Source organism: Leuresthes tenuis, unplaced genomic scaffold, assembly GCF_036924035.1.
Source record: "Leuresthes tenuis unplaced genomic scaffold, fLeuTen1.0.hap1 SCAF_3, whole genome shotgun sequence".
NCBI classification, from domain to species: Eukaryota; Metazoa; Chordata; class Actinopteri; order Atheriniformes; family Atherinopsidae; genus Leuresthes; species Leuresthes tenuis.
The window spans coordinates 4,026,883-4,047,471 of NW_027325357.1; positions in this window are offsets into that span (position 1 = coordinate 4,026,883).

The following is a 20,589-nucleotide window of genomic DNA, read 5'->3' on the forward strand; positions in this document are numbered from 1 at the left end:
TTATTCACAAGTGGAAAACATTCAGGACAGCTGTCAATCTTCCCAGGAGTGGACGTCCCAGCATGTTCACCCCAAGGTGAAAAAGCCCAGAGCTACATCTCAGACTCTACAGGCCTCAGTTAGCATGTTAAAGGTTAAAGGTCATGACAGCACAGTTAGAAAAAGACTGAACAAGGACGGCTTGTTTGGAAGGGCTGCAGGAGAAAGCCTCTTCTCTCTAAAAAGAACAGCACAGCTTAGGTTTGCAAAGCTGCATCTGAACAAAGCTCAAGACTTCTGGAACAATGTCCTTTGGACAGACCAGACCAAAGTGGAGATGTTTGGTCATAATGCACAGCAGCACGTTTGGAGGAAACCAAACACAGCATATCAGCACAAACACCTCATACCAGCTGTCAAGCACGGTGGTGGAGGGCTGATGATCTGGGCTGGTTCTGCAGCCACAGGACCTGGGCACCTTGCAGTCATTGAGTCCACCATGAACTCCTCTGGATACCAAAGTATTCTAGAGTCAAATGTGAGGCCATCTGTCCCACAGCTAAAGCTGGGCTGAAACTGGCTCATCAACAGAACAATGATCCCAAACACAGCAGCAGATCTACAGCAGAATGTGGGAAAAAGAAAAGAATCAAGGTGTTGCAATGGTCCAGTCAGAGTCCAGAGCTCAGCCTGACTGAAATGCTGTGGTGGGACCTTAAGAGAGCTGTGCAGAAACCAATGCTGCAAACCTCAATGAGCTGAAGCAACGCTGGAGAGAAGAGTGGCCGAGATTCCTCCAGAACCATGAGAGAGACTGATAACGTCCCACAGGAAACCATCACTGCAGCTCACTGCTGCTGAAGCTGCTGCTGCAAGCTGCTGGATCAGGGGGTTCACTTAGTTTTTCACAGTCTGCATTTTGTCTTAGTTTTAATTTGAATAATGACAAGATGTAATTATAGATAGATAATGCTGTCAAAACGTGCAAATATCAGCCTTTTTTACTTTTGCTCCTCTTGTTTTGCTTCTTTGCTGACTTTCTCCAATAGAGAAACACTTATAAAGCCCTCAGAATAAACTGCTTTTCTTATCTTGTCATGAGCACAAGAATCAAACCATATATATGCCTACTTCTTTGTGTATTTGGCCCCTTTGCATCTATTCTTGTTTAAGATAAAAGAAATGCTGCTAATCAGTTCAACACTCTTTTTGAAACCTTTGTTTTATTGTGGCTTAACCATATTTGAGAGTAAATTGAGTTGTAAGTATGTGTGTATCTATTCATTAGTTTGTCTTCTTTTTACCACTCCTGTACTTTTCGTTTGTAACATCTGGTCACTGGGCAGCAACATCAGAAAGAGAGCTACAGAACAAAGGAAAGTGTTTCTGTTTATCTATGTTTGCCTGCCATGCTTGTGGTGACCAAGCTAAATTTCAGTCTCTTTTGACTCTGAGGGAAAGTGTTATGTCAGTGATTATCCTCTCAGATAACCAGTGTGCTTATGTGTGTGTTCACAGAGCCAAAGAAAACAGATTTGATATAGAACAGTGTCTTTATGATGGAATCTGTAGAATCAACACTGCAGCAAAGATAACTGGTTTTAAACTGCGCGTCTCTGGATTTGTCTTCATTTGATTAATTCAGTGCTTTGTCAAACAGGTTCACTGATGACGACAATGCAGAAGGACAATCTGCAGCGAACTGGACTGACCACCAGAGGTCACACTCCATCAAACAATCCACAGCTTCGTTTGCTTTGCATGTGAGGTTGTGCCTCATGCAGACATTGTATGTGTGTGTTTTTGTGTCATTTTATCAGGACCATAAATGGACAAACATTCATGGCAGCCAGAAAAGTTGAATGGTTTTCCTTTCTATTTATCAAATAGCCATGTGTAAAATCAATTTCAAATGATTTGTTAAAGGAGAATTGAGAAAAGGGCCGCGTTTTCTCATCGATTTCGGTCTAAATTATTAAGTGGGGGAGAAAAGATTTGGAATTTGTCCCATATTCAGTAAGAAAATGGTGCTCAAGTTCCTGTTATTTTTGCTGTATCCTTCACAGTTTTATGGTTAAAGATCAGTTTAGTTTAAGATGATGGTTTAGTTTATCTAATCCTGAGAAAAATACATTAAAAAACAGTTTCTTAACCCTGGATTGTGAAACTACTATGTCGACAGATGTTCATATTTTACAGAGACTGTACTGATGTATGCATTTCATGTTCTGTGATGTCATCGGGTTGTTTATTGCCCCGGTGGGTCATGGCACAGAGTCAAAGGGCACCATGCATGAGTCTAATAGATTTTACCAGCTTTAAGAAAATAGAACTATTTGACACCACAATGTGGGGCCATCCATCCATCCATCCATTAATCCATCCATCCATCCATCCATCCATCCAGCCATCCATCCATCCATCCATCCATTTTCTATATCTGCTGAAGCCAATTCACAGTTATGGTTTTCTGTCCTTTGGTTTCTCAGTCTTTTACCTGGTTTAGTTATTTCTTAGTGCCTTTCTTTAGTCTCCGTTCTGTCTTCTTGGCTGGTATTTTGTCTCAGCTTCATTCCTTGTATTTTGTTTTAGTTTTCACTTCTCAGAGTTGGATTCTGCTGTCATTACTCCTCGGAGTCCTCAGTAATCTTGGTTTTGTCCCCCTGGTCTAATTCACAACTGTCTCCTTATTAGATTAGATTAGATTTCCCTTTATTGTCCCACAATGGGGAAATTCACAATAATCAATGACCTGTTGTCACTCAGCTCATCAACCTTCGCAGCCCTTGCATCTCTCCGGTCACCTCAGTCATTTTCCAGATCGTTGTTGTTTGTTGCTGTCATCCTTCTTGTGATTTCCTTGTTGGTCAGTACCCAGCTTGTCCTTTCTTTGTTCCATTTGAGTTTTTTGGTATTCATTATTCCTGCCTTTGCAGTGCCTTTGGTTTCTTTTTAATAAAGCAATAATTTATGGTCACCTCTTGTCCGGCATTTGGATCCTAACCTCAAGTTAAACATGGATCCTGACAGTCAGGGTCGTGGGGGGCTGGAGCCTCAACTGCCATTGAGCAAAAGGTGCGGTACACCCTGGGTGGGTTGCCAGTTCATCACATGACAAACATGCAACTCACACTCACTCCTCGGGTTAATTTACAATGTAACTTTAACCTAAAAAGCCTGTTTTGGGATGGTGGGAGAGAAACCTTGCATGCATTGAGAGAACATGCATTAACTAATTTGTGACTGTTGTCACACTGATGGACAACCCTTTGAACTGAACCCTGAAGCGAGGAAAGACTCTTTTCTTTAAACAAATGCCAGAAACCTGAGTTAGTATCAGTGAAGTTCTGTCAACAAAAAAAGCAACAACAATGACAGCCAGTTCAGGAGGTTTTCTTATCTTTATGACAGAGGAAAATGAGCTTCCTGCGTCTCAGTCAGACAGACGCATCCTCTCTTCATTTGCTTGTTGGTTACCCTAATCAATAATTAATCTCTCATGTTGATTTGACCCAAAAAGCTATGCGAGTGAACTTTGTGATGAATAATTCTTGAATTGAAAATTTAAGAATGAAGCATTTAGTTCAGTCCAGTCGATCTACTTTGTAAAAAATAAAAAGCACATAAAAACAAATAAGAATTGTGATTTTTTTTCTGCTACAGAGAGAAAGAGAAGATTAAAACTCTGATGCCCTTAAAGATATCATATATTATTTGGGACTGCAATCATATTAGTGTTTGGAAGTGTGCTTTGTTTGTCACTTTAAGTCCGTAAACCCACTGCTGAAACTTCTAAAAGGAAAATTTGCATTCAAATGTGCTCTTCCTATGCCTCAGGGCAGTTAAGCTTATCCCCTTGAAAGCTCTCATCAATCTCCAGTTACTAAATGTAGGAGAAGTGCATGTTCCATCTACTCATCTGTGATATAACGACGAGAACAACGAAGCTCCACAGGAACTAAATTAGGGGATCTGAGTGAGCATGAAGAAGTGGGGCGGTTTTAATTTTCAAAACTAAAGGGAAAAAAAACACGTAAGCCACAAATTAATGTTGTTTTCAGTGACCTCTGATACTGTCAGGTTGTTTGTATGTCAGGTTCTGTGTTTGTTACATAGAAGAAATTAGGATATGAACCAAAGTGTTTTCTAACCACATCTAAAGGAAAAATAGCTACACTCATCACAATGACTCAACACCAAAGAAGGGTGAAAAACTAGGTGTAAAGAAGGAAAACATGTTAAAAAAGGACAAAAAAACCTCACTTTACAGCATGGCCTGTGAATTTTATCGTTGCGGGGCTACCATCACCACTTATGAGTGATATTCTTGCTAACATATCAAGTTTCTTATTTTTTCTCTTTGTTAAAGCCAAATTACACTTAAAGATACCAACCTGCTTTGCCTCATTCCTCTCAATACTTCTCACAGTATTGTCTTAAGTTGTTTTTTACTCACATATTTGAGCCAAATCACGGCAAAGGTCTGCAAATCAGCGATGGCTGGAAACCTTTTATGCACTGAAGAGTTTTTATGCAACCCTGTCTAAATGTCTGCAGCACCTTTTGTTTATTTTATGAATAAACATGAAGTGATAGTGTTAGCTCTGACACCTGCCTGCCTCCCACCTGCTGAGTTCTGTGTTTGGGTCCTCCACCTCTCATTACGAGCTGTGACATTTACAGTTCAAATTCAGCACCAGAGAAAAATGTTATTCGAGGCTAGTGATAAGGATGAGAAGCTTCAGAGGTGGAGCTGCTACTGCATGGATTTGTGGAGGTTTTCCAGGTTTCAGAAACTCTTCGGAGCTGAATGGGTTAAAGAAGCAGATGGCACCTTACAGCCAGGAATAATAGCTCCATCCATAACTGACACTGTCAGGCCTTGGTGCATCTCCCCCAGCTTACTGACAAAGTCCCATCAATACATCAATACACCACTTGTCACTGTCCTCACTACCACCATCACAGAGACAGATGAACTTGTACAACCCCAAATCAGAAAAAGTTGGGATGGTTTGAAAAATAAAGGACATAAAGTTGATTTGACTGTAGACAGCATGCACCTGAGAAACTTCCGTTTTTAAATTCAAGGTTTGCAAAATATTCCCCCAAAAAGTTGGGTCTGGAGCAGTTTAAGGTTAGCATAAAAAACACTTCATGACGTTGTTTCAAACAAGCGTTGTGAGCATGATTTGGTGCAGAAGTTGCACCCATGAAAAGAGGAGCAGAGGATCTCAAGCTGATTAACAAATGTGTGAGAAAATCATTCAAGTGTTTAATGTTCCTCAAAGAAAGATTGGAAGGGATTTGCATTTCTGCCTCTACAGTGCAGAATAAAGCATTCAACGAATCTGGAGGAATTTCGCACATCAGTAAAGGACAAGGGAGCGAGCCCAAGCTGGACCCAAGTCTGATCCCTCGGACGGCAACTGCATCAAGAACTGTCAACCGTCAGCCACAGTGGAACTACAATAAAGGAGTTACCTTCACAGATGTCCCTTTACTGTGCTGGAAAGAAACCTTATGCTAACCTTGTCCAGAGGCAGCTCCACTTCTCTGGGCTCGGAGGCATCCGGGATGGACCATCACACAGTGGAAACCTGTGATGTGGTCACACCAATCATTATTCCACTTCCTTTTTTTTTTTAAATGAAAGATAATGAGAAAAAAAAAACTTTAACTATCCTGGACGTCAAAGTAACCATAATCACTGTAGGTTGATTTAAGTTGCATTTTTCACACAGAAACAGTTTCTTACAGAGTGCTGAACCTCAGACCCGCTTTACTTCTGAGAGACTCTGCCTCTCTAAGGTGTTCTTTTTATGCTCAGTCATGTTGCTCATCTGTTGCCAATTAGCCTAACTAGTTGCAACGGGTTACTCCACCTGTTTCTTTTCAGCATCGCTTACTTTTCCAGCCTTTAGATGTCTTTGTTCCAACCTTTAAAGGATGTGAAATTCAAGATGAACTGATATTTTTCTTGAAATGGTAAAAAACTGTCAACATTTCATGTGTTTTCTTTGTTCTATTGTGAATAAATGTAAATGTAAAATGCATAAATGAATAAAATACTGGTTTATGAGATTTGAAAATCATTGCATTATTTATATTTCAGTTGTTTGGTTTGCACTTATAGTGCTTAAAGGCCTGGACCATCTCAGTCCCATTGTCACAAATAATAGCTTTACATACAGATCCAGAGGTGGAGTGACTGTCAGCCGCCTCCCATACATGGATGAAGCTGTTTGCATGGAGAGAACCAGACACTGACTTACTGAGCTACCTAAACCCAAACAGGATCTACACGGACCTCCAGACAACATGCAGACTGGATAAGTGTGACCACATGGTGGCAAAGATTGATAATATCCAACTTGGGTCATTAAGGGCCTCAAAAATCTGGTGCCTTTTGAAATCAAAGGCAGTTTTGAGCACTGCAGGTGATTCGAGGGCATATCGACAGGAGATCTTTAACTTTTGATGGGGTTCTATAAAGCTATGTTGTTTAGTTATATTGTTGCTATAAGAAACAATAATAGTATGAAACTTTCTGCTTTGAACAAATCATCACCAAACATCCCCTCATAGCTGCACCCATTGACTTCATCCTGGAGTGGGACAGCTCAAAGCATCTCTGTGGATGTTCAGTGTTGGATTTCAATAGTCACATCTTCCTTTTTGTCATCCCCTCAGTAGCTTCAAGGTTTCTGAAATGATTTTGTGTCACACTTGACTGGGATACTAAATCACCTCCACTGAAGTCATGTCATTCTGTCTTGTGCATCGTTCCACATATCCCCAGAATTCAGCCTGACATATTTGACATAATTGGGAACTTTGGGAACTCCAGTAGAATTAAAAGGAAATCCTCTGGCAGCAAAACAGCAGTGGCAGGTTTTAGGGGTTTATATGAGCTATAGTTGTGTGTATCTGTGTGTAGAATCTCAATTGCAGGCTTATCTGTAGTCTCAGCTCAGCTAAATGTGCTGTAAGGAATTAAAAGTTACTTGATAAACTTGCTGTGGAGATTAAATGAACCAGAGAAGAAAAGATAATGGGATACAGAGAAGAATCCAAGGGGGACAAATTACCAAGCTAAGGGACAAGGAAACAAGGAGGCATGGAAGGAGAGATAGGGAAGCATTAGGCTACAGGAAGAGGAGAATATGGAGAGGCGGAAAGAATGAATGAATGAAAGAGAAGTGAGTGGATTCAGAGAGAGAGCGCGTTGGTGCCGCAGCGGGACCGACTGTCACACGGACTGTCAGCGGGGTCTTTGCCTCAGAGAGCAGCAGCTACTCGCCCTTTACGACCGACAAACCGGGAGTGGAAACCCAGGAGGAGAAAGTAGGAGAGGAAAAAAAGAACAAACAGGGGGAAACGTTGGACTGAAACCCCGCAGCCCGCCACCACCTCCACCGGACAGGATCTACTGCCCCTATCACCGTCCCTCTTCATCACCATCACCCTCATCTTCATTATCTGGACCTCTCCTCCTCTTCTTCAACAACATGCCGGGCTGGCGGCGGAACCTCACTTTTTGCCTGCAACGCATGCACGAGGAAGGTAGGAAAACAAATTAATGTGGCGCTTGTGTTTGCGCCAGCACGTGAACGCGAGTGCACGCGCGCGTGGGGGGTTAACAGGGGGTCTCGCTGTTAACTCTGAGCTGAAATGTGAGCAGCTTGTTTCAGGAGACACTTTGAGCATTTCCGCTTCGCGTGTTCAGAGTTTTCTGGATCACTGGAAGTGTGTGAGCGCGCGCTCCTCGCTTGCGCATGTGTTCTGTGGGCTGATTGAGAAGCACCTGCAGCTTCGCTAATTGTGTGTGTGTGTGAGCGTAAGTGTGTGTCTGTGACCTATGTGTGCGTACACAGACACGCATGGTCTGTTGTAGCCGCGCGCTGTGCGCACACTTGTCATCACGGGTTTGTTCCACCGTTTCAGCAGAGATTGCGCGAGGCTACTAATGCTGGCAGGTCAGGGTGCCTCTGCGTGCGTGTTAGCGCGTGTGTGAGTGTGTAAGAGAGGGAGGGACACACACAAAGACACGCACAGAGACTGCGTGTTGGTCCTGCAGCATGAACACAGGGGGAGGCAGACAGTGATGATGTTGGTCAGCTCCATAGCGCACGTGCGTGCGAGATAGTGATAATTTGTGAATGCGTGCAGATGAGAAAGCAGCCTCCGTGTCGCATGTGACAAAGACACGGAATGGTGTTGACAAAGGCGTGAGAAGGAGAGTTTTTCTACCCCAGAAGCTCATTCACTTTGTCTTAAGGTCGTGGATGAAAAGCGTCAAAGTTCGACTGTTCAAGATTCACACAAAACTTTTATGCAAATATGAAACTGATCTGCACTGCTGTATAAACGTCTTACTCCAGCCCCTCGTTTCTTTCTATTTTGCTTCCAAGCGACCAGACTTTCTTGTATTCTTTTAAAGTGGTCTTGAGCAATAGTTCTCCAGCTTTCTGAAGGTCTTTAAAGTTTTTCTTTATACGTTTTATGCTTTCCCCTCATTTTCAGTCCTTGTCCTTGTACCTGAACATTGTGTTTTTTCTTTGTTAAGCTACTTAACTCTGACAGACAACTTAGCAAAGAAGCCATTTTAAATTGGATCTTTAGGCACTTTGTTACCAGCAGCCTGTCAGAAAGACACATCATTTGTTCCCATTTCTTTAGCTGCATCTATGAAAAACAGCAAAGAAAACACAGTTTGACAGACAGAAAATAGGATTTCTGCAGCAACAAGGTGATTCCCAAAGAGCTATTAGCTGAAAACTTGGCATATCTCAGCATGGTGTGCAGTGTGTCCTTAAAACATTTGAGGAAACTGGACAAGTGGAGGACAAAAGAAGAAGTGTCAGGCCTAAAAAACTATCTCCAGCAGATGAACAGGATCTGAAAGTGATGTCCTTAAGAAAGAGGAAAAAATCCAGCTGTGACCTGACAGGACCTGAAAGATGCATCTGGACCTTCAGCTGATCCATCTACTGTTGGCCCAAGCCTCATCAGAAATGGTCTCCATGGAAGGGTGGCTGTCAAGAAGCCGTTCTTAAGGAAGGGAAACAGGGAGAAAAGGCTGAGCTATGCCAAATGACACAAGAAGTGGACTGAAAATCAGTGGCAACAGGTCTTATGGAGGGATGAATCCTCCCCAGAGCCCGGACCTCAACATTATTGAAGCAGTGTGGGATCATCTGACAGAGAACGGAACAAAAGGCAGCCCACATCCAAAGTTTCCAAGCTGAAATTTTGAACAGCACAACAAAATGGCTGACTCACCATGTAGTGCACTATGTAGTGAACACAGCAAGTGACTACAATTTTCTCTCACAGAATTAGAAATGATGACAGATTTAACAGGACAGTCTCTGCTTCTGGGATCTCTTGTTAAAGTCGAGGCGCCTCTTCATGTTGATATAAACAGACATAAAACTTTTTTATTCACTTATACAGTAAATCAATGTTTAAAAATCTGTTCAAACAGTTTCTTCACAAAACTTAACCGTCTGACACCGGTTTATATGGAAACTGGTGTCCTTTGAAATTTGAGTTGATTTTTTATGATTTTGGCAGTTCCATTGAAGGGGAAACAACTGAAATAGCTCAATAGGCCTGATTGTCTTTCAAGGGTTCACTCCTGCTGCAGCAGCTCACTGTGCTCATTATTTTTTTGCATTTAATTTCTTTGATTTTAAATGGTTTGTGTTAAAGTAAAAGCCTAATTTTTACGAATTCTCTCACTCTCTATGTCTCTAATAATGTTGGAACTGAGGAGCCAGGTCGTATCAGCTCTCTCTTTGCACAGTAGCAGGTACATAAACAGATGGAAGCGTCAAACACATTCCTAATGAATTGAAATGCACTCCACAAGCTGGGCTTTATTGCCTATCAGGAGCTGACCTCATTCATGGCATCTTGGCCCAATGACAGCAAATCTTCGTTTCACAATCTGGTGAAAAGCTTCCACGCATTAAAAGAGTCTCATGTGGCAGTCTATGACTTTAGAATGAGATTTTAAACAATCACACTGAACGTAACGTCTGTGTGGATGACAGGAGCTGAAGCCTTTTACTGCAACAGCCAAGTTAATGTAGGGAACCCTGCATGCATATTCATCTCGTGACTGGAAATCCTCTAATTGTTCACTTAATCCATCTGTGTGAGTGCAAGAGCAATTTAGTGGGTGGTTAAGTGAGAATAGATGTTCAGGATGGATGCCAGAGTGTGCGTATTTGTGTGTGTGAATAGGAGAAGTGTGTAAGGAAAGGTGTAAGAACGCTGTTTGTGTGTGAGAAGGAGATGCATCCTTAAACATATGTATGCTGAATATCTGCTGTCCAGTGACCACGACCTTATGGAGCACTCATTATTTTTATTATTTATCTTTATGGGGGACACTTCATACTAATATACCTGATAAAATTTCCTCTCCTTTATTAAGATACATAGATGCTCTTGAGCAAGGCACCGAACCGCCAAGTGGAAGAGAACATACAATCTAATCTAAATAATCTGTAAACCTTACTTCTATAAATCAGCATCAAGCTAATTATCCTTTATAAACAGCAACAAAGTTAGAAATAACAGTACTAGACAGAGGCTGGGTGAGAGGTGTTGGATATTAAATAATCTTCCAACAGTTAAGTGAATTTACAGTAAAGATCTGTAGAAAAAAAGGAGCTCTAATCTTTTACTTTGATCAGGATAAACTGCTGACAGCCATGTTGGTTAGCTTCAAATTCTCTTTCAAAGAAGATGCAAAATACAGTTACCTCCCATAAAGCAGTTTCTCTTGCAGGTAATAACTGGACAGCGTGTGTTAGGTTGATTGTTGTGGCGGCGGCTGACCGAAGCAGCAAAGCATAAAACTGTGAAACCACAGAAGCCAGCGGTGTCGCGCTCCACCACGAGAAGATTGAAAAAAGTCCTTAAACTGAGATTTCTTGTGGATTTTAGGAAGAAAAATTGGCAGAATGCAATCAGATAATTGTAATCCTTTAATTTAAGTGTAAATGTATTGTCATGGCTGCACAAACGTGTGACTTTTTTTATTCTAAAGTGTTGTGACGTTACTTTTGTGTCAGATGCTGTCTGACATGTGGAGCTCCACTGTCATAAATTACAGCAGGGAAATGATTTTTTCTCACGTTTACATCAATAAATGCATAATGTAATGATGTTACAGTGTTATAATAACAGGTTTCATTGCATAATGTATTAATAACTGCCTGTACAGTGTTGTTTTTGTTCTTTTGCTTCATTAAATAATTCTTGCACTAATGACAAATAAAGATATGAGATCAGAGACTGAGGACTGGATCCTGACCTGACTTATTGGGGCTATAATTAACTTTTACTGCGTGATGGATGATGATGATAGACTGTATGTACCCTCATGCTAAAAAAAACAAAACAACGAAATGTATTCCTTATAGTTCAGAGGACTTGATGATTAAAATATCTTTATCTATATCTGTTTTACTATTACTATAATCCCTCTTATTTGAATGTGATGAATAAGCAAAACTGAAGCAGACCCAGTTTTGAGCCACATGATTAATCCAAAAACCTGTGAACATGCAAGGACTCGTATAATTAATCCTTAATGAAGAGATGACCAATTAGATCCTGTTCAGATCATTTTACTTTTGACCAGTGGAAGCTGCTGTTAGTTTCAGACAACGAAATTTGGCAACTGTTCTTCTCTTTGGCGCCCCCTACAGAGGTGGAACATAATATCATTCTAATGGGGCATCCGTGGCTCAGTGGTGAGAGTGGGTCGTCCAATAATCGGAAGGTTGGCGGTTCGATTGCCAACCTGAAGGGGTGGCAGTCCATCTCCTTGAGCAAGGCACCATACCCCCATGCTCCCGTGTATGGTATCTGTCTCCATGAATGTGTGACACTGTGCATGTGCATGTGTGTGTTCAACAGGTGCCAACCTGGATGGTTAAATGCTGAGGAGTAATTTCCTGTATCTACATGACAAAAAAAGTCTTAATTTATTTAAAACAAATCTCTGTGAATATGGAAGACTGAAATGGCCATAATCCAAAATTAGTGCAAAAATATATAATGATGAAATAAATAAGTTTTATTTGATGATAAATGTTGCTTAAATAATTGTAGATAAAAAGTTTTTCTTCTTGTGGTAATGTTGCTATTTATTTACTTTGCCTCAGTTCTGAATCTGAAAGATCGCCCTCTTATCTGCATAATGAAGCGGACACGCATACGGGGATGTCAAAAACCGGCAAAATGTAAAAAGAAAACATGGCTTGGGGAAATAAATGTGAGGAGGAAATGCAAAGGAGACGTAACGGAGAAATAAATACTTCTATAATTAAAATAAAAACAAAAAAACATCTTTAATATGAATGGAATGACTGGATCAATACGATGTAAAGGAAGTAATACAAAAATAAATACAAGTGCAACAAAGAAAGAAATGAAATACATTCCAATTAGAATAACAAATAAAACTGAGAATAAGTAAATAAATAGACACATTAACACAGGCTTAAACCATTCAGTTTAAAATTAAAGCAGAAAATGTATTTATTCATCAGATAAACTTATTTATTTAGTTTTTTTCAGTCCTCCATACATGGTTATTCTCTGGTGTTGCTTTAAGAGGACTTTGTGGCTCGATGAAGAAGCACTTGAGGAGAAATTCGTACATATCTGAGGCTGGAACACATGTCCTGTTTGGTTATAAGCTGTGCAGTGGATGAATGCAGTGGGCAGCTGGGGAGAAATCGTGCAGTCATCGATAGAAACCTTGAAATGACCCATTCACCTCTTTAAAACATGAGCATGTCGTATTGTTTGGTGCAGGAGAGTGAGTGCACGTGTGCACGTTTGCAGTTAGATAGAAATGACCGCTGTGTAATGCATTTCTAAGTAGCTTCGCCACCATCATGTTACAATTGTTTGATCAAAACATCTCATTCCCCTGTCGAAGGACAGATTATGGATAAGCAAGCCAGCGTGAATGAGTGTATTTGTGTGTGCCAGACAGAAAAAAAAGTCTGTGAACGCTGCACTCATCCATCATGGAGCCGATGGGGAGAAATCTAAGGGTTCAAAATAATAATGACCTGCGTGATCTGCATGTAAGATGGCGGGACTAAGGGAGAATGAGAGCGACAGAAAGGCAAATGAAAAGAGAGGCGGAAAGACCTGACAGGGAGTCACAAAACAGATAAAAACAGAGGAGAGTTTGAAGGGGAAAGATAGAAGGCTGTTTTTTTATTCCTTATCAGCCGAAAGAGGATGTCCCATTAATCAGGAAACCAGAAGATCAAATAATGTGCCGGTTGGTGGAGAGCAAGCCTCTAGCTCTCTGTGTGCAAAAACTTTAGTGTGTGACTGAGCTCCAGAGGCAAAAAAAGACAAACTTTTAACAAAAGATAACTGCGTTATCGACAAATGATCTGGAGTAGATGAAGAGGGCAGAAAAGTGCGACAAGGAGCAGATCGGAAGAGTCCACACTTAATATTGCTACAGGCATTATTTTAGATCAGTACACCGTTAGTAAGTGTATATATATATATATATATATATATATATATAGTCAATAATGGGACAATTAGTGAGGAAAAAGCAGTATTACCAGCCTATTTGTTATAGGACAGAAAACCAAAGACCATCCAATCAGAAACAAGTTCTTTATCTACTACAACTGTTGAGATTTAACCTCGGACGGTAGCTGTGTCGCTCCATGAGCAGTTTAATGACTCTCTGTGAATGAATCTAGAATGAAGAACTGATTTTCTCGCTAAAATGGAAGCATGAACAGCTAATGAGAATGTAACATGATTCATTAGACTCAATTTTTCATCTGTTTTGCTAAATTGGTCAATTCATCTTTATATTCTCGAACAACGTTAATCAACATCAGTAAGTGCTAAATCATTTGCATAATTTATCAAGCAAAAACGTCAGAGCACTTCCAGGTTCTCTTGTGAGACTAATTGCTGCCTCTCTCATTGACTTCTGGAGAGGATGCCCTTCATTAGTGAGGATTTTGAGCTCTTTTGGTAGCACATGTAATTACAGTCAGAAACAGAACCATAATCTCGACGTGTGTTGATTGAAGCTCCTGAAAAACGAAGGTCAGCCTTTAATTTTAGGTTTCCTTTTGCATCACAGTCAGCAGATGCTTTGTTGCTGTCTGGTACTGAATCAATACTCATTACAGATTCTCTTAAAACTGTGTCCCTTTGACTTTTCTTTGGGGTACCATTCTCTTTTTGTCACTCATTTATATGTTTCTTCATTTTCTTGCTGTTTATTGAATGGCAGGCTTCCAGGCTCCCTGACTGCTGAGTTTCACGCACTTACAAACATACTGATTCGGAATCCATTTGGCCGACACTGTGTATTTGCGCCCACTTAACTACTCTATAGTAGTATCAGAAAGGTACATTTCTCAACCATACACCATGAAGTAGAGCACGTTCTGCTCCTAAAGTCACTTGTCCGACTCTTTTAGCAGCAAATAAATTTCCACTCACATTGACATTTTGTTTAGTCTAAAGGAATTCCCACGTATTTTACTTTAACCTCTGTCTGGTTTATTCTAAACATCCTCCATTGACCATTGTTTGTTTAGTTTGATATGACCCGTCTGCATTTCGAAATGCCTTCAAACTGCCTGTGACAGTGACCTAAAGACACATACTCAAATGGGGATAAGAAATGCCAGCTGCCAATATCAAAATATCAAACAGCAAAGCAGTAAAAGCAGTATATCAGCAGTTAGAACAGTGGTGAATGCAAAGGGCAGCATTCACACACGCTGACTGCTGTTTACAGTGGTAATTATAGATGTCAGATGGTAATGTTAAACAAATATTATAGACTTAATTTGCTTTACTGAGGCTGTGTTTTTCTCTCTTCTTTGGACTCAGCAGACCAGAGGCTATTCCAGCTCTGTGCTTTTATCTTTTTAATCATCCGTCACAAAGTTGTAGTTGTCTTAAACCTTCCCCCACCCCCTGATGTAAGCAGTTCTTTCCACCAGACCAGCGAAGAGATGGTGCTGTTCTCGTCTTGTAGGCCCTGGCTCTGAAACAACTGGAACTGGCTTGGTTAAAGTGTGTATTATGGTGTATTGCAGTACGGCTGAATGGTTTCAACTAACTTATCACAAAATATGTCTGAAATTATAACAGACAAGCACTTGAATGTGAGACAGCCCTACAGTATGTTTTAATGATACTTGAAGAGAAGAAGGCTTTTATTTCCAGTATCTGTCAGGGATAGAAGATTCTAAAGCGTCAGAGAACAGAAAGCGAGGGCATGTTGAAGGTGTTTACGTGGCTTTTTAGAGATTCAGTTAGCTCTTAGCACCAAAATAGATACTAATGGGGGAAAACTGTTATAGTCAAACCTTAGGGTCAAACATTTTCTGCTTGTCTTTCACAGGATGTGCAGAAACTTACAAATCATCTCTTATTTCGAGGGATCTACAGTAGTACAGCATAGGGACATGCCACTTGCTGTGTAGTGACTTTTTATAAGCAGACAAGTATTGGTTGCACTTTATAAGTCATACATGAGCTGAACTCTCACAACGGACTCAACCCCCAAACCAACAGAGAGTGCAGCTTGACAACGTCTGTCATGTGGCGGTGCCCTCAAGCCTGAGTTTACATCATGTTTGTCCCAGTGCATTTGGAAGGCATCTTTCGTCCATATATTTCCTGGCACCGGACACAGTGCTGAAAGGCAGCTTTCAAATGAGTAATTTGCTTTCAGCCTGTAGAAAAAAGGCAGTTTAATTTAATGAAAGGCTAAAAATAGGCAAAAGGCAAGAGAATAATTTGAAATAGGTTTTCATTTTGGACACAAATGTTGTCAAAATTCTTCTTTTAATGCCCTCAGCTCCGTGAGAAAACCCATATGACTGCTTTAAAGAAGACCAGAATGTCAGATCTGTTGCTTGCATGATTAATCACCAGATGATAGTCATAGAGTTTGTATTGCAAAGTTACTGACTTGCAAAAGATAAATTACATATGATGCAGAATGGTCCAAATTAAACCAGCAGAGGCTGCGAAATCCTTGTGTTTAGGCCCACATCCTGTATATGTTGAACCTCCAAGAACTTTGCATCCTGATGCAAATTAATAAGAACTCACAGTACATCAACTGAGTGATTCCTATTTATTTAGACTTTTGTTTCATTGCAGAAAGTATGAACCCAAAAAAAACGATTCCAGCATTACGTTGGCCATTCAGGCCAGTTAAAATTGGGATGGCAACTGCCTTTGAGCAGCAAAGATGGGAAGAGAATCTCTAATTTGTCAACAAATATTTAAGTAAAATTCAAGGATTCCAATATTCTGGAGTCATTTCTGTGCATAAGGGGTCAGAGCTTGGGCCTAAGCTAGCTACCCATGACTTGTGTTGTGGTCAGACCAATTAGTATTCATGATCTTTTTTGGATAAAAAGGACAAAAGACCTTGGACCAAAGACCAAAAGAACCACGTACAAATACCTGTCACAGTCTATAGTAAAGAGGAGGACCCAAATGCAGGACCAAACGGGCTGGAAACAGACTGGTGTCGAAACAAAAACTTTTATTTTAACTGAAGGAGCTGCTGAAGCAGAACTGAGGACTGACAAGCAAGAAGGAGGCGACACTGATGATGATCTGGCAAAAAGCAAAGAAAACTAAGGAGCATGTATACTAGGAGGGGTGATTACATGAGTGAATGATCAAAGGGAACAGCTGGTGTCATAGTGGTAGGGCGACAAGGCAAAGGCAACTGAAGACATCTGGGAATAGTGGCAGGAAACTGCACAGAAACTCAGACTAAAACCAAAAAAAGAATCCACAAGAACTTTAAGCAAATACTAACTCAAAGGGAGCTGAACTAAGACAAAGAGCAAAAGCAACCAAATGACAAAAGGTGGAAACAAGACATTATAAACTAAAAGACAAAGTGAAAACCTGAAAAGTCTGAATATATTATATACTATTATATACTAGAAGGTATTAACAGAACATGACATTTGTATTGTGTCCCTGGAAAAGCTCTTTAATACTTCTGTGATGGCACCGTTAATGAAGAAATGTTCATGCTGCCTTCACATCTTTTCCAAGGACATCCATGCATTTTTCAGCAAGGCAATGAAAAATAACATTCTGCGCAAGTTAACAAAGGCCGAGGAAGAACAGGACATAGATACTGCACTGGCCTTCCTGCAGTCTTGATCTGTCCCCAATACAGAATGTTGGAGGATTATGCAATAAAAAATTAGACAAAGACGACTTGGTATCATTGCATACTCTGAGTATTCTTGTATGCTTGAAGAATAGGACAAAATCAGCCGAAATGCTTCATCAGTTGGTATCCTCAATGCTGGTTTGTGTTTTAATGTTTGTGTGAAGGAATGACAACATTACAAAGTGGTTAAAAACTTTAAAAACAAAATAAAAATTAACAACATTATGTACTGTATATAAGATAAAATGGAGTTAATGAGACAAAGGGTGAAATGTCTTGGGTTCATACCAACAAGTTCTCTAACTGAAATGGTCATGTAGCTAGCTCCTCAATATGTGGTGGACTTATAAGGTATTTCCACATCATTCTCAAGACTTTAGTTTAAGAAGTCACAAAGTAAAAGCACTTTTGTGAGTTTCTGGCAAAAACATTCACTGGTTAGGGTTAGAAAACAACCATGAAATACATTCTTTTTACAATGCCATCGTACTGTCATGGACGGCCTTTTTAGCTCTCACATGCAGATCCAATCACAACCACATTCTTTGAATGCAGTTATTGGCCAATGTAGTAGTCCTGGGCCTTAAATGCTGTTCCTTGCAGTGTTTCTCTTTTGTTTGCAAAGCTGGTTGCCTTAGCTCATGGGTTAGATTGGCCTTCTCAACCCTTCCGCCCGCCTCCTTGTTTATATCATAATGTTTTATTGTTCAGTATACACTAGGTTACGCCGTAAAAATAATATTGTTACAAAGTGCTTTGCATAGCTACAGATAAAAATAAAATCAAGTAAAAAAAACTTCAAATCAATGCAACAATATAAAATGCAATAAACTTGTAGGGCAGTTTACCAATCGATCAATTAAAACAAAATCAGAAAAATCAAGTAAAATCAGGAAAGGCTCTCTGATAATTTAAGGAGGGATTTAAAAGAATAAAATAGATTTTTCTTACCTGATCTCGGGGAGCTCATTCCAGAGTTTAGGGGCTTTGCTCTGTTACCTCTGGACTTAAACCGGGTCTCTGGATCAAATAGAAGTCTTCTGCCAGAAGATCTCACTCTACGTGGAGTCTCAAATTTTACTAAAAGGTCATATAAATAACTAGATGAAAGACCATAGAGGGCTTAAAAGTCAATAGTCAGATCATAAAATCAGTTCTAGAACATACCAGGAGCCCATGCAAGGAGGCTAGAATAAGAGTAATGTGCTCTTGTTAAAATAAGACTGACTCGAAACCTGTAACAATAAAACAAATGTGGTCCTAAAACTAACCCCTGTGGGACACCGTATTTTACAGGAGAGAATCTAGACCTGTAGTTATTGACAGAAGCAAAAAACAGGTGCCTCTCTATGTGCTTTATTTCTGTTTTAGTTAGTCAGTTAGAACTTTTGTTCTTCTTTTCTTAAACAGTCATTAGATTTGTGTCTTCTGTTAATTTCGTTATTCTTAAGTTTGGACTGACAGTACATCCCGTATAACTCAATTTAAACATCTTAGCATATTTTTTATGTAACCTCCTACGATCCCTATCAGAGTCAGATTGAAACACCATATTTAATTGCATGAATAAATGCCACATGGGCACATTTTGAGTAGGAGTATAGTCTTTTTCACAGTGTCTCTGATGAAATCTCAAAGTAAATGTAAGAACGTCTTGCTTTCTTTGCTAATTTGGGGGTTTTGTGGGGTTCTGTGGTTTCTGAGCCCCCTCAGCAGGCCTACTACTCGACCTCAAGCTGAGTCGTATTCTCCCTGATGATAACATTGACCTTCGTTGTGTAATTTGTGGTACTTCAAAAACAGATCAATATTACTTTTCTGTTGAAGGTCTTTTCCAGTGTTTCTATGCAGATACAGATCACGTCACGTATCTGTTATGGTCCTGATACATTTATATTGCAAAACAATCACCACTTTTGAATGTGTTGCACAGATTCAAAATTTTTTTTACAGTTTGTCTCCATAGCTGCAAACATGCCCACCAGTGCAATATTCTTTGATTCCACAGAACTCATTACTGCTACTATACTCTACTGATAAATATTGATCAAATTGTCGGGTTAAAGGGTTAGAAAACAAATGCATGTGTAATTTTTTTGTGTCAGGGGCTTAGCAGCGATATGTTTTACTTGTCGTAGGTATATCTGTATTGTAATCTTGTTAGTGTGTTTTTGTGGACCTTGAAAGAAAAGCTGTTACCTTTGCATTTTGTGATGTCTCTATAAAAATAGCTGTGGCAACCTGTGTGTGTGTGTGTGATACGTGTTGAAGGCATGTAGCCGTAGGTTAGCAGTGGGCGAGAGCAGGAATGCTGCTTCAGTCATAATAGGATCTGACGATGACTCATGCACAGCAGAAACAACAAACACTCTCCTCTTCCCTCCCTCTTATCTTCTATTCCTCCTCACCATTTAATCTCTCTCCTTCACTTCTTTTCTAGTATCAAGAATTAAGAATCAAGAATCTTTATTTGTCACATTCAGCTGTACACGTACACCAGCAGAGAAATATGTATTGTAACAAATGCAACTGTGCATGGAAGCAAAGTAGCAAAAATAATCCCTTGATTCTTCTCTTTCTTGTTGATTCTCCCTTTTATCGTCTCTCCACCTCCTCATCTGTCTTTTGATGTCGTATTGTGCACCATTCTCTCTTGCATCCCATCTGATTGCCTGTAGTTGTTACTTTGCCTTCTTCTTTTCTTTTTCTCCTCCTTTTTTCCCCGTATTCTTCTTGGTTTCACTTTTAAAGCTTATGTTGTAGCTTATTTTGTCTGACTCGTTTATACATATTGCCAAAAACACATTATGTTTAATGTCATGGCCAAGCCAGGGACTGAACCACTGAGCTTCCAGCTGGCAGATAACCGCTCTGCCTCCTGAATTACAGCCTCCCCAAACTTTGGGCCCTCCAAATAGATAGTTTTAGTTTTAATTTCAAACCAACAACTTCCGGCTTTTCCTGTTGACATGTTGCAATTAGGTGATGTAGATTCAAAGCATCTGGCTTCACTTTCTTCTCTCTGCTTATGTTATAAGCTCCCAGATTATTTAGATGCGTGAGTATGACAAAAAGATTCTGGATAGCTGTCAGCCATATCTCATGGCCTTCATCTGCAGAATTCAGAGGGATTACCTTATTATGACAGCAATTCCATCCTCTTCTGTTGCCAGTTTGATTATTCATGGATTGGAAGATTGCCTCCTTATATCCTAATCCCACCTACATAGTTTTTACTGGTTGCATCTTTGTCTAACCAAGAGAAACAACCATCGGCGAGCATTACACAAGTATCTGAAATGCTGAACAAATCATGACCATCTTGCTGTTTATAAAGAGGTGTTGAACCAGGCTGGGAGTTA